Below are 24,647 nucleotides of genomic sequence, written 5' to 3' on the forward strand. Positions count from 1 at the left end.
GACACAAGGGTAAAAACACTAGTTCCTATCCACTGTGAAAAAACCCTGTTGCAAAGATCAAATGAGCTAAGGGAAAACACTTTACAATTGTAGTGTCCTACACAAATACAGCATTATGATAGTAAGAAGCACTCATTCACTCAAGAAAATGTACCAGTGCCTACTATCAATCAGCCCCTGTGCTTGATGGAGATGTTTTAGTGATTAAAATAGACCAAATCCCTGCCCTTACAGAGCTTACGGTCTATTATTACTCAGGCTGGAGAAAGCAAAAAATTTCAAAGTTTGCAATGAGGAAAGTCATAGCACCTTCTTCCTGGGAGTTCCTTGAACAAAAGAAATGGACTACTCATTTCTTTTGGATTGGTCCATCTTACTTCAAGTACAAAACACAAGCAAGCCAACAAACAAGTAAGCATTATTAAGTATTTACCCATGCAAAGACATTAGGTATTTAATATAAACAGTAGGGACATTGGTCTGAAATCATTGTAACCCTTGGGCAAAAGTCCATCTTCAAGCAAACAGGGATAAGCCAAGGCCATAGGAGAATTTCCAAGTATTCTATAAAATCTGCCTCCATTTTTGTTCTGTTTTGTTTTGTTAGCAGGAGAAAGTCAATCTGGATTCAGCAGCCAAAAGACAAGAAAGATTAACATGTAGTGAGCATAGAGGACCAAAATCAGACTGTCTTCAGTCTCCCTATGAGAGAAATTGAGACCATAATATCCCTTTCTGTTCTACAATGACCTTGACAGATAAGCGAGGCTGAGCTGTAGCAAGACCCATGGGCTTATCCACTACGCGACACTGCATGCTTCCCTATGTCATTTTCAGAAATGCATAGTTTCTTGTGAATCCAGGGATGGAGTAAACAAATAATAAATAACTGAATAACTAAGTTCCTTTCACCACTGAATTCCACAGTTTTATGAAAATCACCATGTGTGCTAATGTAATAGCTAGATTAGGTTTTCACTTTTCTTCTTTCTTTCTTTAGGTAGCTCATGAAACATACATATGCAGTTAACCAAGGACAACTCTTCATTACAGTACCAGTAAGAGTGAAGGATGGAGCGTGACCACATTTGGACAATAGCTGAATCTTACCTGCAGTCATGCCTCTGTTCTGTGTATTCTCTCCTGCTTTCTCTGTTGCAGTTATGACCCTAGCAGCTCCCTATCACTAAATGTTCTTCCTCGTTCTCCCTTCTATCTTGCTGGAATGAGCCACCTGTGGTCAATGGCACTGCCCTAATGCCCATGTGGAAAGATGAGCCTTCTTAGTAGATCCTAATACAAAATATTACCTGGTCAAGTTGAACAAGAGGACTAGGCCCAAATTATGGTAATGCTTAAGAGATGGACAGGATGACCAAAATGTGGAGTCTCCATCTCCACATCTCCTTCTCCATGCAAGTGCTTACCAAAGTGTGCTATGTGTATCACTGATGGGATGCAGGATGGCTTTAGATTGTCAGGTTTTTAATTTAATTTAATTTAATTTAATTTAATTTAATTTAATTTAATTTAATTTAATTTATTTGAGAGGAAAAAGAACACAGAGGGAGAGGGAGAAGCAGACTCCCTGCTGAGCAGAGAGAGCCCAACATAGGGCTCCATCCTGGGACCCTAAGATCATGACCTGGAGCCAAAGACAGACACTGAACCGACTGAGCTACCGAGGTGCTCCTAGATAGTCAGGTTTGAATAGTCACTTATTAATTCTAATTTGTATTATTAAAAACTATAACCATAACTTACTCATGATTTCACAAATATGTTTGCTATGAGGATGAATAAAAGAAGCTTAACTCGATTTAAAGAAAAATATTACATAACAATATTAAGTAAATACTAATACAAGATATGCAAATAGGCCAAAAAGTTGTTTAGTTTGTAAACATCTAAACACCACCAGTGTTACCATTCCAAAAGACTAATCTTATAACTTTGTTCCACTCAAGTCTCTAATGCTCTGGCCCCTCCCACCTTTCCAGCCTTATCTCCTGTTGCTTCCTCAGTTTATTGTCTTTTTATTTTGTTCATGCATTTTTTTTTTACCCAACTGATTATTCTTAGTTTTAAATAGTCAAATTCTAGGTACATTTGGATATTTAATATTTTTCAGAGTATGCCAGATCTATTAAAAAATCTGCTATCTTCTTCCAGAGTATTGAATTCAAACAAGAATACAAAAATTAAATGCTATGGAATAAAATCTCTGCCCTCATTTCATTCTGTCAATAAAGGAAAATGATACCACCATGACAGTTTGCAGCAAAAGTGCTCTTAAACGCAGTAAAAAGCATGGACAAACTCAAAGGCTGCCATCATTCATAATTTGGCTCAATTCTTCCAAATACCTATAGGCATTTAACAAATACTTTTCCAACATACAGCATTTCTTTTCTATTTTACACTTCACTATATAGTTTGTGATTCAAAAATAATTATTTTAGAGAACTAGGAAAACGTAGCAATAAAAATAAGAAAAATCACATGTAATTGCACCCAAAGAAATCTTTGATGCATACTGGTTATATTATCTTAACCTAATTTTACAGGGGTTTTTCTCTTTACCACAAAATAGAAACTATATTAAAGATACAACTTTGAATCTTAAAATTGCCAAAAGCATTTCCCCATGTAACTACTATTCCAAAATACGATTTTACATGCCTCCTAATTTTCCATCAAGTTATAACATAATTTATTCAATAATTTTCTGTGTGTTACTTAAATTGCTTCCAATTCTTCATTATCATACACAACATTCATTGTACATTACTGATGAATTACTTTATAATGAAAAACGTTTAGTCTCACACAACAACCATCAAGATTTTTTTGATTACATATACATATTTTACTTCTGAGACTAGAAAGATCACAGCAAAATAATCTTTTATTTAAAAAGTAAATAAAACCTATGTTAGGTGACAAGGAAAGAAATTCAGGTTTTTTTCTTCTCTTAATTTACTGAGGTAAGTACAAACGTTTGACTCAGATTCATGTTGGCATGTCATTTTCAATCTTTAAAAACCATAATGGAACATGAATTTGAATTTATAATCCTCTCTTCAACACTGCTTAGCTTTAGTTTTGCTGTTCATTTCATCAAAATGCTTATGGAAAGATTTTATATATGAGGATTGCAAAGATTCAGGGTAACACACTGTTTTGAGAGTGACACCAGCAAAATCAAGGCACACTACAAAATACTCAGAAAATCTGATTCAGTTCTGTCTGACTCTGCCTCGTGATTTCGGACATGAATTCCTCATTGGAAGACCCCCATTAAAAAAATAATCCTTAAGACTTTTCCAGGGTTAACAACCTCTTACCCTCATTTTAATATGAAACACACAGAATAGAAATGGCACTATTGTTAATTCTGGCAATTTTCTTTGGGCATCTCTAGAGCCCACAGGGACCCACCTTTATTAAACACACTAGATATTTGGCAAATAGTTGAAGTATACATAACAGAATCTATAGACTTAACACATTTCTACAGTAAATACCACTATGGATAAAAACCAGACCATTTGACAGTACAGATTAGTAAGCGTACATAAATGTATTTGTACGGCCACATTTTCAATAAAAATTGCTGAGTGCAGAGGACAGAGGCATAATCTGGATGAAACAGAATTGGATCTAAAAATCTCTTGGAAGGTAAATGCTCTATTAACGTGGTTTTCAAATGTCATTCTGATTTGGCAGCATGTGCTTTTTGTCCTGTGTTTCATTAGATTGCCAAAGCTATGCTGTTTTTTGTCCAATACCTCAACCACAGAAAAAAAATGTGCCCACTCCCAATTCCTTACTAATAATCCAATTATTTACAATTATTCCCATAGCACTTACATGATACTAGGCTAAATTTACACACTCTTTTTATTTATTTATTTATTTTTTTTTTTCAGATAGTCCCAGCACTAGACAGGGAATGTGCCTAATTCAATGCTGGGGTAATGTCTGACTCATTCCTTCAACATAAATAACTATTCCTGATGCAACGAAAATATAGTATTAAAAATACTTCTGTTTGCAAATTGCTCTACAATCACTTCCTTATAAGACCACCATGAACTAGGGCAACAGGCCAAGCCTTTCCCAAATTAAAATACAATTTTAATTATTTTTAACTGGCTTACCCCAATATGGCTAGTTCATGGGAAATTTTGCATCTACATGTTCCCATTCTGAGTGGTGAGGCTCCAGGACTATTCCACAGTCCCCAAAGATTTAGCTTCAAGGCTTAGGATCTCACTAATGTGTATGTGTGGCTTCAGATCCTCAGCCCCTTCCCAGGTCCGCAGCTCAGAATGCTGTGACCCACTATGTTACTTCACTTTCAGTTGCAATCAGACTTCACCCTAAAGAAAATGCATCACGCACAGAGAAAGGATATTCTGTGGTACAATGAATTCTTGTCACTCCTGCCCAGTCACTAAACCACAAACTACAGGAAGGCACAAGGATATAATTTGGGGCAGTAGACTCCAATTATTTTAAATCCTTCTTTTCATAAAAATTACAAACAAAAGAATGAGCTATCAATTTCTCCATGACAGGGTCACAGCATGCTTCTTCCTTTCAGGTAGGCTGGCCTGGGACACATTAGACTCCTAACGTGTGGAATTTCAATACAACCTCCTGAGGAAAGAGTTCAGAGAACTTTCAGTCCAGAGAAAATTAAAGCAAAGAAGTTCCATGATCATCATTAGTCTCATAACTGCTCCCATTTCTTCTTCCTCTAATTATTCTTAACCTTAGGACATAACAAAATCACCTGGGGAAGTTTTTCAAAATACTAATGCCTGGGCCTCACCCCTGTCCTCCCATAGCCTCTCTCCTCATTCCCCCACCCCCACCCCCTAGAATCCAATTCAGTTGATGTGGCTTGAGTCTTGGGTATCCATCTGTCTTTTACAAAAGCCCCCCATTGTGATTTTGCCCTCTAGGGCTCTAAGTTGTCCCTCTCTCTCTCTTAACTTTATTGAGAAGTTCTTATGTTCCATAATTGGAGGCATCTGCAAGATGCCTTACCTGAAGGTCAGGTAAGCAGTCAGCTTAGAATCCTTAGAAATGTGAGTCCATGGACTAGGATCACTGCTACTCAATATAAACCAATTCCATAACATTCATTTCCATAATGTTGACTGATTATGAGGCATTTTACTATGTTCTTTATTAGTTATACTAACCACAAGCTCACTAAACCAAAACAGCAAATTAAAATTTAAGAAAGCTAACCACCCACTGCTCCACTGTTCTAATAGTCACGTGAATTCACGTTTCTAAGCTCTCCCTTCCCAGGGTTATAAAGCACATCTATATACATGACACCATTCCACTACCATGAATTCCCACTTCCAACTGCTCTGCCCAGTGCTAGACATGGTACCTGAGTAGAATGCCAGAGGGATTCTTCGCCCAGGTTCCAAACACACTGATCAAACTTAGCATCAGTGACACCAAAAGTTAACATTCAATTCCTCAAGAATTGCACGATCACAGGCCACCTTGAAATACTTTCATGACTCCTGATTTGATTAAATATAAAGTACTAAACATCATCTATGAAGTTTATGCCAAAAATAGTCAAACCTTAATCAAATTAAGCTTCTAGACCTAACCTATAGCGGAGAGGACATATGGGGTAGAAGAACAAGACAAATGACACCACAAGGAAATACTTAGAAAACCCAGAATGTGTGATTTTTAAAAGCAACTGTACTGAACTTTTCCAAAAATATAAGACATCTTCTCTTAAAAAAAAAAAAAAAAAGATGGCAGAGGGATTATTTAGATTAAAAAGATATAATAACCAAAACTTAATTGGATTCTGTTTCAAAAAGAGACAACTGGGGAAATTTTATATGGGCTGTAAATTACATAATATCGTGGAATTATTGATCTCTTAGATATGGTCATGGTATTTTGGTTATCTATGAAGTGATGTGTCATGATGTATGCAACTGAATTTTCAAAAGATTCAGCAAAACAGACAACAAATATATATAAATATATACCTATTAATATATATACACAAATATATAACTACATTTACATATAATATACACAGACTAATATTTAATATATATCACATATAATACTAAAAATATGTATTTAAATATACATATACAAATAAGCACATAGAAAATATTATATATATAAAAGTAGAAAAATGTTAACAAATATTTAATGTAGGTGGGAAGTATATGGGTACACTTTACATCATTATTTCAACTTTAATGTAAGTTTGAAATGTTTAATAATAAAAATTCTGAGGGGTTAAGAATTCCTTCCTGGGCTACTTTTACTATGCAATATTGTTTCTTTTATTTTATCCAAGCTATGTTTTTTTAAATGACATAATAAATTTCAAATATACTTTCCAATCCATACATTTTTTACAAAATACTACATGCAAAATATGAGTATGAATGTGATCTCCATAATGTTATTTAAAGAATATTAACTTTTGAAAAAATTTACTAAGTTACATTATGCAAAATGTTTAACTTTCAGTAACTGTATCTGAGACAACAGCTTCACTGTAAACTAATTAAAACATTTTAGAAATAGAGCATAAGAATAAAACACAAAGCTATTTCTGTTAACATTTCACTGACTTTTAACTTCTTTAATTCATAAAAGTATTACCATTATAAATTTAATATGATAAAAAAATTTAATATGATAAAATATAAATATCATTCAAAACTGCAGAAACAAGGTGATACACCTTTTAATTCTAAATGCAGACTCAGTGATTCACCAAATCTAGGCCATAGTTCTACGGAATCTGATTATGTGCAGCAGCAATTCAACTTCCAAATACTGTTATCACATTTTATTCTGTGCCATGATGAAGACAGTAAGCAATCTTGTTCAGGGAAGAGAAAATCTCATGTCTGAATAATCATTTACTTGACACTATTTGTTCCCTCATTGAACATCCTACAAGTCATTACTGATTTTCACTTTCCCTCAAAGTTATCTCCAAACTACCTTTACTAGAAAAAAAAAAAAAAAATGGGTGCCGGAGTGGAGAGAAGTCAAACTCTGGGTTGGGTGACATATTCACCATCAAGATAATAAAATTATAGGGATCCCTGGGTGGCGCAGCGGTTTGGCACCTGCCTTTGGCCCAGGGCGCGATCCTGGAGACCCGGGATCGAATCCCACGTCCGGCTCCCGGTGCATGGAGCCTGCTTCTCCCTCTGCCTGTGTGTCTCTGCCTCTCTCTCTTTCTCTCTGTGTGTGACTATCATAAATAAATAAAAAATTTTTAAAAAATAAAATAAAATAAAATTATAGGGCAGCCCAGGTGGCTTAGCGGTTTAGCGCTGCCTTCAGCCCAGAGCGTGATCTTGGAGACTGGGGATCGAGTCCCATGTCAGGTTCCCTGCATGGAGCCTGCTTCTCCCTCTGCCTGTGTCTCTGCCTCGCTCTCTCTGTGTGTCTCTCATGAATAAATAAATAAAAGCTTTAAAAAAAAAGATGATAAAATTATAGAGTGTCTTCATTTTTCATAGTCTGCAAATAGCATGTTAAAGAACCAGCTGGCTCTGACTTATGCACTTTTAAAATGGCTTGCATGAATGCCATGTTAAACCAAACTGCAGCTTCACCACAGAGCATCAGCTATTAAACAGCAAGACAAAAATAATAGTATTATATAACAATTTGATTTATTTATTCTTTTATATTTTCTTCAAAGCCACCAAGTATGAAACATTCCCCACATTCCAAGAGCAAGATTAATAACAAAAGAGTAAAGGGCCCTGTGATCAATGATATTACATATAAAATTCTCCAGGGTCAACATATTCTTAGATCAACTCACATATCACATATCAAAAGTGCCTTGTGATATTGCTTAATTTCCAAATACAAATTCTATAGAAATTCTATTTCTGAAGGATTCTAATGGAATGTTTATTGTTAAAATTGGAAAATTATCATTATAAATGAGATTTTCACATATAGAGAATAAAGGCCTGTGTTTGTAAAGGGGCAATAAAAATGAACCTATTGGTGTTACTTCGACGTAGGTTCCACTAATATGAGATAGCCAGAATAGCCAAACTCATAGAAACAGAGTAGAATGGTGGTTGCCAGGGGTAAGGGAAAGGAGGAATGGGGAGTTATTGGTTCATGGGTACAGTTTCAATTCAAGAAGGTAAGAAAGTTCTGGAGATGGATGGTGGTGATGGTTGCACACAATGTGAATGTATTCAATGCCACTGAACTACACCTCTAAAAATGACTAAAATGGTAATTTTGTTATATATATTTTACCACAATTTTAAAAAATCCCACTACATAAAATAAAATCAGACATTCTGACTTCAACGAGAAAGTTCAATGAGTAAACTTTACAGCTGTAAAATGTAATCAAGGATTTCTTCATTCAACAAATATTTATCAAGCTACTGTGAGCAGCAGGAGATAAAGTCCGTGACCACATGGAATTTACAGTCTGGCAGGGGAAGTAGTCAGCAAATAGGTGAATATGTTTAAAATCACTTTAGATTTGAGGCCGTGATTTAGTCTACAAATGAAATTAGCATGCTGCCATGACAGAATAATTGGGGGAACCTACCATGGAAGACTTCTTGGAGAAGGTGCTATTTATACTGAGGCCTGAAAGATGAGAGCAAACCAGCTGCGCATGGTGAGAGTAAGTGCTTCAGAGAACAGTGGCTCTAGCCTGAGAGGGCCTGGCTTCTCCAGTAATGAGAGATGGCTACAGTGACCAGAGCCCAGAGAGCAAAGAGAAAAGGACACACCATGAGGCTGGAACATTGGGCAGGAACTGGATTACACAGCACATTCCAGGCCATGGTAAAGAGCTTGGATTTGGCTCTAAGCTCAATAGGAAGCCATGGAAAACACAACAGGTTATTTTTAAAGTGCTGTATAGAGGGTTCAAGAGCAGAAATGGGAAGGCTTACAAGGAGGCTACTGGAGGATCAGAGGGAAGATGGAGGTGGCTAGGTGATGGCACAAAAGTAGAGAGCAACTGGGAAGGGGCAGGGGTCCCTGGGGGGTGAGAACCATTAGCGCTTAGAGGTGGTTTGCAGGTGAGGGGTGAGGGAAACTGAAAAGACAAGGATGACTTGTGGGTTTCTGGCTCCAGCAGCTGGATACATGGCTAGTCTCTTACCAAAATGGGGACTCTGACCAAAAATTAGTCTCTAACCAGCAATAAGCAATACAAAAGTTCTTCACACTTTCACAAGTACTAAGTATAGGACAGGTGATTTGAACTGATGAGGCTGGCCCTGCATAAAACAGTATTATTTGTACATCTTGATGCTATAAAACCTATGTATAATGAAATTAATCTGGGTCTATGCATTTTAGCTTTTTCACTATATTTCTTGCCCTTCCCTTCCTCTTTCTGAGCAAGCATGTAGTCATATCACATTTGCAAATTTATATATAAACTATACGGTTGAAATTCTTACTTCAAACGCGTTTAGCCAATTCTCTCAGAAACCCGAGTGTTAAGTACACATGGCTCAGACCAATAATATGTGATGGAATCCTGGCATGTGGGTGGGATTTCCTCCAGGGGAAATTCACTGCTGCTTCTATGAAATGACAGGGCAAGGGAATCCAAGACCACGAGCATTCTCACTGCCAGCCCAAAGCTCATTCTACCGGAAATTGATACATACCACACTCCGATGATATTATCAATTCTTAAAGATCTGATGAAAAACTTAAAGCGAGGACAAAAGTTCAGCTATTGAACCACAACTGAAAAATGCCTCATATAAATATGGACTTTCTGTACTATCAAGACAGACAAATGGCAGTGAGAGAGCTTAGATACATTGGTTAAGAAGTGTTATTTCTAGAATTGGCTTTTTACCAAATATTAATTTGCTTATGGGTACGTGATTATATAGGTTGATCATCCCCTCCACCTTTATCCCTCTCATTGTGTATGACTCTCTCTCTCAACCTCTCTCTCATACACACACACACACACATACACACACACACACATCACTGAACTATGATACTCTATTATCAAGCAGTTCTCAAGGTGACCTTCCTGTTCTCAGAATTTTTCTTTGGAAGAAAACGACTGATGAATGAAAACTTCCTGAGCCTGTTTCCAGCTCGAGTCTGGCACTAAACTCAACTGAAGAAAGATAAGTTGGAAGAAAGTATAAGCATTACTTAGAACACGTGAGTGAACTGTACAGAAGACAGGCATGCAAGCTGAGGGAATGGGAGAGGCCACAGTTCCAAAACCCAATCAGATCATTTTTAATTAATCAACAAAAGAAGATTCCTAACAAAAATCTGTGCATGCTCAGATATCAAAACATGGCAGAAGACTGATTTTCTGAGAAACCAAAGACTAAAAGCATTAGAACCTTAGAAGTGCATTTTTGCTGTTATTTGATGGTCATCCATTTGTAAGACCTACCACATGTGCTGAGAACATGTTACTAACTGGACAATCATGGCAGCTTCTGGCCTCTTGGCAGCTTCGCTGGTAACATACAGGTTTTGATGTTCTGGGGCATGTATGTTTTGTAGGTGACAACGGTTTTACAGCATTGAATAGCTAGCAATTGCACAGTATGCATCATGCTGTTTGGAAGTGAAAATTATATTCCAGACATCCCAGGTAAGAGCTAAGTATGAATACTATGCTATAGGCATAGTAGCCAAATAGGTTAATCTAGTTGTAGCTAAGTTTCACCTCATGCAGCCAGTGGAAAGACGGCTCAGAAATTTCCATTCTCTAGAACTGGAAAGAAAATCTCACGTTGCTCCTGAGACTATAAGGTCTACAACTATTAAATCGGGTACTGTCTGAACACTAAAGGGGCACTGTGTCACTCTGTTCTTTCTTACCACTTACTAAAGATTTACATCAGCTTGGCCAGACATTGGGTTTCATCTGAGGCAGCTAGTTAGATACGTGTGGAAAGTGCATATGGTCAGAAAATAATAAGAGACAGCATTAAAAGTGGTTTAACATGCCCCAAGAGGCAAGCTGAACACCACAATTTTCTCCAACTGTGGAAGAAAAAACAACTTGAGCCTGATTTTGGCTCTCTGGATGTATGAACAGGTCTATATTGTATTCCCTCGGATATTTACGAAGCATGTTAACAATAATTAAAACTGAATTTCCAAACCTTTAAGGGTAAAAGTTAGGAATATAATATCAATGACCTTGGAGAGTGTTATAATTCAATCTACATCACATTCACCATCCTGGGATTTAACTACTGATATTCAAAACTCACAACTCCTGCATGGAACAAGTATTCTTAGCTCTTATACTCATGCAAACATCCTCTACTCAAATGTATGTTCCATTTTCTGCAATAGTTTTATGGCTAAAAGGTAGCACCTTGGGTTATCAGCATTCAAATTTCTCTAGTCCATAATTCTTACCTTGACAATCACAGTTAACTGGGACCCAGGAGGTCCCAGAGTGCCCAGAAACTGCACATAGATCATGTGTACCAGTCTGACAGAGCTGGACAGTGAAGTGACCCTACTCACTAAGTGCCTGATCCAAGTGGAGGCAATCACGTGTTCTCTTCAAGAAACTTGGAAGTGGGATTGGGAAGTATTGGTCTTCATCTTTGCAGGTGGCAGGAACCTCAGGTGATGTTACCTCTGGAATTCTAGGCCAGTATGTATTTAAAGAAGCACAGAGCAAGTTATTTGCATGGAGGAAGGACAATGTCTGTGGAGAGGACCAAGGACAGAGACCATATGGCCTCAGGGAGAGGCCAAGAGAGCTGTGGATTCCTGCTTCCAGCCCTCGATAAAGCTCTGGTGCACTGCTGCCCTCGAATTCCTGGGACACCTCAGGAATAAATCTCCCTTTCTGCTTCAACTAGAGTTACTTGTAAACAACCGGATCTGGTTGGTGTGCATTTATACCTTTTTGGAGGAAGAGAGTCCACAGTTTTCATCAGATTCTTAAGAGTATTTGTGGCTCAAAAAAGGCATAAACTTCTGCACCACTTAATAAGACTGTGGCACTACTTAGGTAACTTGTCAAGACTAACCAGAAAGAGTTTTATAAAATATGTAACTTTCCATTCTCAAAGAAAAGTGAAAACATAAAACCCTTCCCAGTAACACATGCCCAAACAAACACTTTAGCAGCTACCCTCTTATCTCAATTGTAACTCAAGAGGGGCCACATGAGAACAAATAAATTTGCAGAAAAGTTATCACATTCATATATAAGTCAGTAGCTAATTCCTGGTAATACACAAGGTTCTAGTTGATTTACCCCAAATGGCAGCAGGCATTTATTGATGCTTTTACCTTGTCTATTTAAGCAGAATACACCATAGGGACAGAATTAAAAAGCAGTAGGCCTAAAAAGTCAAGAGACTTGCTTTTCAGTCTCAGCTTAGCAACTAATTTTCTGAGCATCTCGAATCAGACACTCCTCCTGTCTGATGGACTTTAAGTGGACAAGCCATGAACCATTCAGATGCCCTGGTGGCCTCTCAGCTGGTCTGAGCCAGGACAGAACAGTCCTGGGAGAGAAGGTCATTTTCATCACCCAACAAAGGCAGTGTAAGTAGAAACATACGTAGATAGAAGCTCATTTTTCTACCAGACTTGTCCTCTCACCCTTCTTATTTTGGTATCTAGGCATCATCATAGCCCAGATCACCTAGTCCACAAACTTGGGAGGGGGTGTTACAAAAGTCCTCACGTCCCATACTTAGCCATCCCTGCAAACCCTGTAAAATTTAACACCCTGACAGCTTCTTAATCTGCCCCTCCTCTAACACCAACCATCTCTGCTTTTCTCTGGTTCCTACTCAACTTCATCTCTTGCCATTCCCGTTGGTGCAGTCCCTATTGTGACCCCGAGGGGATTGTATCTCCTCAACTCATGTCCCTTCTCCTTGGAATGCCCTTCCCCCCCTATTTTTCCAACAAATTCCTCCTCTGAAAGTCTTACCCTGACCATTCTCTTCTTTCTTCCTCTGTGGCACTAATGAAACTCCACTATAATCACGATTTATATGATTGTTTTTCATCAGACTGTAAGCCTTAAGGATAAATATTTTATTCCATTAAACTTTGTATTCCCAGGGCCTAGTTTGTGGGACCATAATAAGTTCTCAAGTATTTATGAATGAATGAACATGAAAAATTACATATCTCCCAAGTTAATCTAAACCCATAATCTTGTGCATTACACATTCCCTTTGGCCAAGCCATAATTAACTACTTGTGATTCCCTGAATCTATCCCATCTGACTTGAATCCTCAAACTATGATGATCAGTGTGGCAGTGAGTAGTTACCCTTGAGTCAGTTTCTTCTGCTCCCCGGGGTTGCCTCCCAAGGTAGGTAGTATGAGTAGTGCAGGAAAGCATGTATATAAAATACTTACCAGAGTTCCTAGTTCTTCCATTCCCTTTCCCCTACAAATACCATGATTACAGATTACTGAGTTACTCTGACAATCTTAAAAACAGACGATGGCCCTGACCAACAGACCACAGGACGTGTACCTTTTAATCCATTCAGCAGGGCTGATAGATTTGTTCTGGATCTGCTCTACTCTCTTGCTTGGACTTCTCTTGTGAATGATAGTTGGGATTTGCAAAATAGAGCAAAAGTAAAAGCTGACATGAAGATCAAGTCAAGGAACCTGAAAGGCACAGGTGACTTGCTGACTTGCCCACTCTCCATCCCTTTCATCCCCCACACCTCCAGCTACTGGTAGACAGGTGCCCAGGTCTGTCAAAAAGGTGCAGGTGGACGTGTACAAGATGGAGAGTCATGGAAAGCTTTTCGTTTTCTGATAAAATGAGACACAGTAATCTGGATCACCTTCCTTGTCCTTTATCCTTTTGTCCTTCTAGAAAGATGTGATGCCTGGAAGTCCTCAGCCAACCTACAATCATGGGGACAAAAGCCCAAGAGCTAAGGATGACTAAAGCATTAACAAAGAAGAGCCAGTGGTCCTTGATGGCATTTTTGATACCTACAAATTAATTTGTAACATGAGAAAAATTAATCCCTACTTGTTTAAGTCTCTGTGGTAGTTTTCTATTACTTCATCCAAACTCCCTCCCAACCGAGACACTAAGTACATGGATTTTGTTATCATTTGGCACATGTATCAGTGAATGATCTAAGAGTAAGATATTACATTTCTGAAATATTCACATAGCATGTATTTTTAAAATTGAGAGCAAAAAGATTAAGCAAAGCAGATCAAGTACATTCAAATAAATTTCACCTAAATTCAGAGGAGAATTCCAGATATTATTCTTTCATGAACTCATATTCTAAACATCAACTTAATTTTCCTTCCTGGCAACTGGTTAAGGTGTCTAACATTGGGACATGATTAGCCTCTGCCAACTTGCCTTAACACTCTGCTTTTAATGCATACGCATTGTTAAATTAACTAAGATAGAAAGAATCATATGCATCAACACTACTGCCACTTCTCATTTGTGAAACACATTCCATTTTTTTAAAATTAGGTCACCAATTTGTTTCTCTATTTTCTTAACATTTTTTTAATGTGATCTGTCCCATATACTGCCCTTCACTGAAAATAAAGACCATTACCCTCTCCCTCAGGTTTCTAATTGTTATGTGTATTTGATTTGTTACCATAACAATCATAAAAATATACACAAATACAGGGGACATCTGGAACTAATGGAATCCTGGAGCTATTGCCAAACAGTGGCAATTTCAAACTATGTGTCAATAAGAATGTACTGAAAAGCAAAGAAATATGTAAATGCTGAGGAGGCCAATGGGTAGGGAGAGACTGGAAGGCCCCTGAAAGGTGTCACTGCATTTGCATCAAGATGAGGAATTATTCAATCTTCACATAGTATAGCAGCGCTGATCCCCTATGCAGAGACAGATGGTCCCTACAACCAATAAAAACAAAGTCTCAGCCTTCTAATCTGTTTTGGCTCAAAGAAGGGGAAGAAAAAGGATGGTAAATGAACTTTATCACACTTTGCTTTCCATTCCCTGCCCCTAACGCTTGGGTGAAAAGAGATGGGTTTTTATTTGTTTGTTTTAAATCCCAGATGTTGTTGTTAATGTGAAAAAGAAAAGATTCATCCAGACCTTGGAAAGTCTTCTGATGACAAGTCTGATTTGAGAGAAGTGCTTAGCCCCTTAATACAGGAAATTCCATAATTATGAGCTGGTTGTGCCTCAAAAGTCAACGTATAAGATGAGCACTGGAATCTCTCATTTTAGAACCGGAAAAAAGCTTATAGATGGAGGAAAGAAAGCACACATTGATTACAGCATTGTTCTGACTACTTTCACATGCTGGCTCACCTAATTCTCATAGCAATTCTGAGGGAGACTCCCCCATCCTATTTTACAGAACAGGAAATGGAGGCTCAAAGTAAAGACACTTGCCCAAGGCCATACATAGGCTAAGTGGCCGATTGAAAATTCTGATTTTGGGGTTTCTGATTCTAAAATCTGTGCTTTCCCCTTACTACTTTGCCTTCCTCAAAGAGATCATACAATTTATACAAGAGTAAACTAAAACTCAGAGAAGTGATCTTCTCAATGTCACAAAGCAAATGAATAGCAGATGGAATTAGAACTCAGACTTCTCAAATCTTGGGTCAGGCCTTCATACTGACACCCCCTCTTAGGTTCCATTTCTTTGTCTTTCTGTACATCAGGATTAAATCACAACCCTCAAGATTCAAGCAATGTTTGTATTAGCATCAGTGATCCTACTTCTACTCCTAAATCGGGAGCTATATTTAAACTCTCAGGGCAGTGTTGGAGTGTTCGCATGAAATGCAAGTCACTCGAATTTTGTTTTCGTAAATATATCCACCTTAAATCATGAAAACACAAAAGCCATTTTGGTATCAGTTGAAAATATAAGTGTTAAAATTTATAATAGAGGCAGTTACCTCCAGCAGCTGGGACAGGAAGTCTAGATAGGTATTGGCATTGTTCCAGTGCTTATGCTAAGTGTTGTATATTCTTCTATTAACTTTCTAACTATCTACAAACTGAGATGGATGCATCTTATATACCTATGTGGCCATGGACAAAGTATTTACTCTCTGATATTAAGTTTTCTTAATTATACATAGGGATAATAACAGGCAAAGTGTTCGTAAGAATGATAGGAGATAAAGTATGTAAAATATTTAATCTTATGTCTAATAATTCTGTAACAATGATAGCATGAATAGAGATCTTTTCATATAACATGCATCATTTGATTGGTTTCTCCCCGCTCAGAAATAATTGACCCTCATTTGTGCACTATTCAAACATAAGGCCATACGTAATGTGCTATGCTAACTTCATTTATACATGATACTTATGTTAACTTTATGTAAATTTTGCATAAATGTTTCTTCACTATCTTGCTCCTTTCCTTATCACTTTCCCATGTTCTCTCCTTGATTAAAGACTAAAGGCTCCCAGCACTGAAAACCTGTGTCCAGTTAAAGGCTGTCACGCTAATCCTAGGTGCTCATTAATGAGGAACACACACAATCCTCATTAGCCCAGCTTGAGTTTCTAGAACTCTGATCCACTTCCACAGACTCACCCCACCTCACATCTACACACAGGGCAGAAATCTGGGGAAACTATTTGGCATTGTCTATATTGTCCAAGAACATGTCTGGTTATCTCATCCCAGAATGGCTAGCCCCCTTCAAAGACCTCATCCTTCAAGCTCAAACTTAAACACTTCATTTTGGAGGAAGCCTGTCCAACTTCATCAGTCAAAATGAACATCATCATCTTCTATGGTGCAATGCCTTTACACTATTTAGCACTCACACTGTTTGGCCTGTGGTACAGACAGAAGCATACAGAATGGGGTAAATTCCCTAGGAGGAGGGACAGTCCCTTGTTTGCCTCTGACCTCTCTTCCTCTATCCCTAAATGCCAGGGACAGAAGACACTCAATATATATGTTTGTTGAACTGAACTTTTAACCAGGTACAAAAATTGTTCTTGTTTCCCTTTGGGTCATGCACAACTACCAACAATTATACACATTCCTTAGATGAGCTCATGTGAAGTTAATTAATTCTCCAACTCAGCAGGATATCAGAACTGAATGTACCCAACTAATCTACATGCTAAGATAATAAACAGGCTTTTTTTTTTTTTTTTTTTGCCTTCCATGTTTCTAATGGTGGTCTCTGAAAAACTTTTCACTAGCTATGTAACTAAAATATTTCCCAAACAGGATATTCTAAGCTAAAAGGCTTTTCCAAGGCAGTAATACATCTAAATTTCTCAAATATCTCTCACAGACAGTTTTGCTCTATACCATTTTCAGGAGAAAATGCAGCATTTATGAATTTAATTTTTTACTCTCATGGAACATATTCACACAAAGTTCAACAGCTTAATGGAGTGAGGTTTTAGGTGAGCGTAATAAACTTCAAATGTTAGTGACTCTTTTTATATCAGTGGAATATTGGTGCAGTTTTGGAAGAGTCTTTATAATTCACCTTCAATTTCTAACCATTCACAAGATGAAACCACCATGAAGTAGTGGTTGGAAAGAAGGATTTAACATCAAGCTTCAACCATGGCAGATTCAAAATCCAGCCAATGCCCGCCAAATATGAGCTCTAAAGTGCTCATAAGAAGAGGCTAAGGTTTACAAAACAATTCTCTTTGATGAGTTAAGTACAAGGGAAACAGAAACATATGGGTTAAATTCCCCTTGAAATATCCACGGATTTAAAATTAAGTGGAAAAGTGCTTGGCAAAGCATAAATCCTAAGCATCTGAAATGAAGTTAGGAATCATTTTCTTGGAGCCCTTAACAAGAGGGGTTCCCTGAGATCTCTTGTACAAAAGTCAGGTACTTGTTATGTCAATGGCAGGGACTTCTCAGAGAGAAGATAGTGGCTGAGCTCAGGCTATGGAAACAGGTGAGTCTGATATGAATTCCAATCCTACCCATTACCATCACTGTGCTGTTGTAGAACCTCAGAGAACCTCAATTCCTACACGCATCAAGTAGAGGTAATAACAGCACTTTACAGGGTTGTTGAGGAAAGCTGAGGAAAACTATTGCATGTAAAGTAGCTGGAAGTGTCCCAAGTGGCTAGTTTTCATCTTAGGAAGGAAGGACTTGAAGTGCCCAAGCCTAAGAGGTGCATTGAGTGCACACTACAGAACTACAATAGAGAGGACACATGTGTTGGGCAAAGAGGCAGTGTGGAAGGCAGAAGGATTAATTAGCACGTGGAACCCAAATCCCCATTCATTCAAGGATTTGTTAACATTATGTGCATACCTGATCCTTAGGATCAGAAAGGTCCTAACTTTTCTTTCCAGGTGAAAAAACTGAGCTAAGGCAGGGAAATGATTTGCCCAAGGTCACACAGCTACTGAAAAGTGGAGCCAGCACTAGAACTCTGGTTTCCTGCCTTCTAGCCCAGGACTATTCTCACTAAATCATGTTACTACTCTGGATGTGGGCCTGATAAACTCTGGTGCCAAGTGGCAATTGGTTTCCCCTCCAGGGGAGCAATGGGAAGGGCAGCAGAGTCCTTTTTCACCTTGGAACGTGCCAGAGATGGCGTCAAGAAAGCCAGGTTTAAACCAGGTCAGCCAGAAGGGTTTGTCTAACGCACAGCTGAGCAAGCTCCATTCAAGCCAGGATTCCGTCAGAACAACGGGTGTGTCAGCGACAAAGTTGAGTGAACTAAGTTCAAGCCAAGTATTCATTGAGAAGGCTAGGCAAGATGGGTGTAGGTTGGAGAAGGGAAAAGAATCAGGTGAAAGTTTAAGGAAAGATACCTGACAACTCGGTTTTCCTCTACGGCATCTTTCTTCTACTGGGGCTGCTCTGAGCATAATTAGCTATTTGTGGAGGGTCCTTATAACATTGACAGCAAATGATATGCTTGCATTTGCAAGGCTCTTACTTGAAAATAAAACGTAACACTCACCTTAAACACCATGCCTAAAATATAATTCAGCCACAACCTGGCCACAAATTTGCCACCACCTGGCCACAAAGTTTTCAGGCTTTGAGATCTGACTAACTAGACTTCCCTTTCAGTGGCTAAGTCACAAGTTAGAGTGGCATTTCCCCCATTGAAATATGCTTTCTTATAAAAGAAAAACATTTTTTTCCCTAAAGGTTTTATTTATTTAATTTGAGAGAAAGAGCGTGAGAGAGCAAGAGAGAGCAAGTGCACAATCAGGGGGAAGGGAAGAGGGAGAAGGAGAAGCAGACTCTGTTGAGCAGGGAGCCCAATGCAGGACTCAATCCCAAGACCTCAGGATCACGACCTGAGCTGAAGGCAGACACTTAACCGACTGAGCCACCCAGGTGCTCTAAAACAAAAAACTCTTAAACAGGCTGGACACAAATAATAATTAGCAAGCTCTCTCAACTAGGCTAAATTAGCATCCAACCTCATTTCTCACCTCCCTATTGGAATTCTCTTTGCTTCATTGAAACTGCTCAATCCTACAACACATTTCATATATTTCTATGCACATACCTTTGTTTTCAACTATGTCCCATTCCAGAGTATCTCCTCCAAGTTTATGTAAATAATGTAGTTCAGGATACAAAGATTATAAATACTTGAGTATCATTTTGAACATCATTTCAACATTCTTACCATGAGGTTTAGTTCTTTGATATCTTGGTAATTCCAGAAAGTAGAGTTTTAATTATTAGATCTATTCCAAGCTAGGATATGAAACCCTTTCTAAGCAGGTACTCCCTAAAGTGTAGTAAAGAGAAGTATAAATTATCTAAGTCATCTTATAGCCCAGCTAAGCAAAGCATAAAGTTATTTTGCTAAAATAAAGGTGATTTTGGCACATTGACCATTAGCTTTGTAAATTTTATACCTAATTCTATACCAAAGAAGTAGCTAAGGAAATTTTACAAAAAGGCAAAAACAAACAATCCCAAAGAACCCATACAAAATATTTGGCTACAGTATATATTTATGCAAAAACAGAGATACATGAATAGCAGAAGGATCAGATTCAGAGAGAAGATTAAGTAGGAATGGACATCAAATGTATCTTCAAAGAAGCAATGCCTATGAGCTAAGTCTATTTTTTCTAAAAGCCAGTTTTATAAAAAATAAAGCCAGGATGATCTTTGACGTAACATGGAAGTAGCTGTAGGTGCTACATAGCTCTGACTTTCTGGTGAGAGCTTACTCTGTGAGCTATGGAGAATTGCATATACACATCCACTTAATCTGATTTTCCATAAAGAGAGCTGCTTCATTCAGAGCTCTTTGAATTCACCCTGGGAATAAGTGATGATTATCTTAAATTCAGACTAAGAAACAGGTGAATAAAATGGCTTGCCCTGACTTAACATATGCCCCAAGGGTTTTTGTAAATGCAAAGAGCAGAAACCAGGGGTCTGCTCAAAAATAAGCTTTACTTAAAGTTACCGGAAATACTGAATACAGAGCACTAGAACAGGGAATAAGGATTCTGTACTTCAAGCCATTTTCTCTATCTTAGGTATGTGCTCCTCTGACAATTTATTGGCTGGAATAGCGTGGTTCTTTTCGTAACAAATTGTAGCCACAAATAAATTATGTCTAAGGAATTTTGAGACCCCTTCGAAAGGGAGCTTGATGCAATCCTCAAGGCCCCAGGCACTTTCAGCTTCGGCAGAGAGCTCTCCAGGAAGTCTGGTGGGTGGAGGCTGGGTTCCCCCAGACTGAAATCCAAGAACTCTCTCATTAGAGGAGTCTGACTGAGTAAAAGGCCTGCCGAGGACACAGACCAAGGACAGGCAAGCAGGCCTCTGTGAGCAGCCAGGGTCCCGAGCAAAGCATAATTTTTACAATCTTCAAAAACTGTCTGCCAACCCAGCAAGCTATGAACCTTGCCTGTGTCCATGTGAATTAAGGAAACAATGTAAACTCTCCCTGCTTCCCAGAATGACTGAGTAAATGCTAAGACTGTGAACTGCCAAGAGGTTTCCACAGCATTCAAGTACAGAGTGGATTTGCTCTGGCAAAGGAGGGACGGAAAGATGATGGCAGATAGGAAGGTGAGAATGACAGAGGAAAGTTTTCATATCTAATTGCACAAAAATAATGAACAGAACATACTGAAAAGAAGACTGCAAGTACTTTATCCACAAAACCCTTCTTTTACAGAGACAAAGCCTGTCACATGATTTAGTATGCTCATCGTTTACTTTCCATCACCTATTATCTGCAAGGGTAAATTTGTCTATTCCTACTTCATATATGTAGGAGGCAAAACAAGGTAACAGATGTTCCACGGAAGTGAGGCTCATAAGAGTGCAGAATTCATGGACTCTTTTTTACTAATGGGTACAGGAATATGACTTACATTGCCATTGCATGAGATCAAGCCTGCCCTAGATGTTGAAAGGAGTCAGTTAAGTTTTCTCTACAATATACCCTTATCTGAAACCATCCTACACGCATTCACAAACAAAAGATTAAACAGCCATGAGGTGAAGCTCACATACCTAATACCAATAAAGGACCCTGGTTAATGACCTGGCTCTGTCATCTACAAGATGGCTGTTCAAATCCCTGGACCTAAAGGTACTTGGTTTCCTTATCTATAGAAGCTGGGTAATAATATTTTTCCCAGAGAGCTGTGGTGAGGATTAAATGCGGTAATACATAATAAATGCTTATCCTAGTAGGTGACCAAAGAGCAGTTGCTATTATTACTATTATTATTATTCATGGAGGGGATGGGAGACTCAGATGTTATTCCCTGGGAACTGGAATTCCCTACCCTCTTGGTAGTTAGGTGCACAAGGATAGGCTATGTGATATGAGAACTTCTAGTATATTTATCATTTACGACTGGTATATACTAGATTTATAAGTATTCCTTGGTCTACATCATATGAGCATGTTCATATTCCAATTACAATGGGAGCTCCTACAATTGAGGATCCATAACTTCAGGTTTTTTGGATTTCTCCGAAGACTTCAAGAAAAGTTGACTAAGCTCTGAATAGCTAATATCCTCAAGGACTTTAATGCTGGAAGAGGCCTTAGAAATTGTCCGATCCATGCCACTTTATGTTACAATAAAAGGAATTCAGTAATGGAAGTTAAACGCCCCTTATATGATCCAAAACCAACTAACCTCTCTGGGTCATATTTTTCCTCATCTGAACAATAGGGATGGCACCACACCCCCCACCCTACAGGGCTGTTGAGAAGGCTAAATAAAAAAATGTATTCAGAAACAGTTGGCAAATTGAAAAGTAATGAGTTTTCATCACTATTATTACAGACTAGAAAACTAAGTCTCAAGAGGGCTGAGTGATTTTCCCAAGGTCATTGAGTTCCTGGTGATGAACGGTCTGTTGGGGAAAGGTTTTGAGATCATGGGTATACGTGAGCAATCACAGTGACCTATCTTTTCAAGCCAATTAGTGATTTCCTTAAAACTAGCTGAATCTGCAGTCTTTCCCTTCCTGGCCTTGACCTTTAGAATGTTTATTACCTCCTGCTACAGGAAGATCTAGATTCCTCAGCCTGTGTTCATGTAGGCTGGGTAGAATCAGAGAAATCACCTGCTAAGGTCCCATAGTAAATGTTAACGCTCTAAAATTTTATGTAATTCAGAATAGGTAATACATTCATAGGATTCAAAACTCAAGAAATGCAGAGTATTCACTCCTCCTTCCCCTTCACTCACCTTGTGCCCAATTCCTCCCAACAAATAGGTAACCACTTTATTAGTGCCTTCAACATTCATCCAGAGAGGTTTTTATGAAAACACAAGCATATGTGAATATATTAAATGTCAACTCCTCAAGCTTCATCAGATTCAATCCAAAATTTTAAAGCCTCATATTTATGTTTGTAGACCTCACTAACAATTTCCAATTGAGCCACTAAATCAACAACATTCCAATGAAAATTTTCTTACTCTAACACTATGGAAAAATAACCTCTCTCTATATTAAGGGCTTCACCTCACCAACTAGACTAATGTTCTTAGGTTATCAGAACTCATATTTGGGGCACCTGGGTGGCTCAGTCAGTTAAGCAACCAATCTTGATTTTGGCTCAGCTCATGATCTCAGAGTCATGTGATCGAGCCCCAAGCCATTCTCCACGCTCAGTGGGGAATCTGCTGGAGATTCTCTCTCTCTGTCTTTCTCTCTGCCCCTCACGCCGCTCATGCTCACTCACTATCTCCAATAAATAAATAAATCTTTTTAAAAAAAGAACTAATATTTAAATGGTTGATACAGTCAACCTACTGAGCAGGTGACAATATGAAGGTGGGTCATTCTGGGCAAGCAGGCTGTTTGGCTGAAGCCTAAATTTTACTGTACATAAGAATAACTGAGGATATTCTTATTAAAATGCAAATTGCTAGACTAAAGCCCCAATAATTCTGATTCCCTAGGGGAACATAAATCATATTTTTACAAAGCAATCCTGGCAATTCTGATCCAAGTGCTCAGCAGACCACATTTGGGAAACACTGAACTGGAAGTTGGGAAAATGGGTACCTGTCTGGACTCTCATCAATTAGCTCCCCTGGTTAGTAACTTTGGTTCACTGGGCCTTCATAGCATTCCCACAAAAGACAGACACTGAGCCAGATGGTCACAAGGTTTGGCTCTAGAGACCCACACAGTGTGACATCTTAGGCAACTCTGATGGACAATAGGACAAAAAGCGACCATAGATCACTGTGAGAAACTTTACTTACAGTAGTCCCCCTTATCCATGGTTTCACTTTCCATAGTTTTTCGTACCCAAGGTCAGGGTGGTGCAGAAGCAGATTATCTTCTGTCAGTAGTAACCTAACACTACGCCATACTGCCTATATCACTCATCTCACTTCATCCCATCAAATAAGCACTGTATTATCTCACATCCTCACAAAAAAGGATGAGGACAGTACAATATTTTAAGAGAGAGAAAGACTACATTCACAGAAGTCATTACAGTATATTGTTATAACAGTTCTATTTTATTATTAGTTAATGTTGTTATTCTCTTATTGTGTCTGGTTTTTAAATTAAGCTTCATCACAGGTATTTATGTATAGGAGAAAACATAGTACACATAGGGTTTGGTGGTTTCAGGCATTTGCTGGGCGGTCTTGGAACATATCCCCCACAGATAACATGTTTTGTCAAATGGTGGGTGGGTTGTGTATTACAAATGGGGAATTAGGTCAATGTCAAGAGACTCTATACAGAATAGCCCTCATGCTTGGGCATGAATATTTTGTTTTTTCTGCCATCACCATAGGGAAATGTGCATGTCTTTAAACAAATTCAAGCCTTGGATTCATTAGAAACAGAAACATATTTTTAAAACCAAAGCATTTTCATTTTCAAGGATAAAGTTCTGCTATTTTTAGAGATGGCACTTAGTGATGGCCCATTGGTAGATCACCACTTAAACACTTGCATGCCAACTCACAAAAGACAGACAATCTCTGCCCATGGTTTGGGGAAAGCATCCTCCCTGCAAGTGGGGGCCCCTAGTCTAAATTAGGCAGAGAGCAGCCCACACAAGTTCTTTGTTCATAACCTGACCACAGCATTTAAGTTAGAAGGGGAAATTTTATTTATTGTTTTAATAAAGATTT

The 24,647-nt window shown here is 38.3% G+C and overlaps 1 protein-coding gene across 3 annotated transcripts in view; it reads right to left on the minus strand.

Moving 5' to 3' along the window:
• The window catches only part of FBN1 (fibrillin 1), a 222,924-nt gene that overhangs the window by 122,250 nt on the left and 76,027 nt on the right, over positions 1-24,647 (minus strand). The gene's annotated exons all lie outside the window — the stretch shown is intronic.

Source organism: Canis aureus, chromosome 32, assembly GCF_053574225.1.
Source record: "Canis aureus isolate CA01 chromosome 32, VMU_Caureus_v.1.0, whole genome shotgun sequence".
Taxonomy (NCBI): domain Eukaryota; kingdom Metazoa; phylum Chordata; class Mammalia; order Carnivora; family Canidae; genus Canis; species Canis aureus.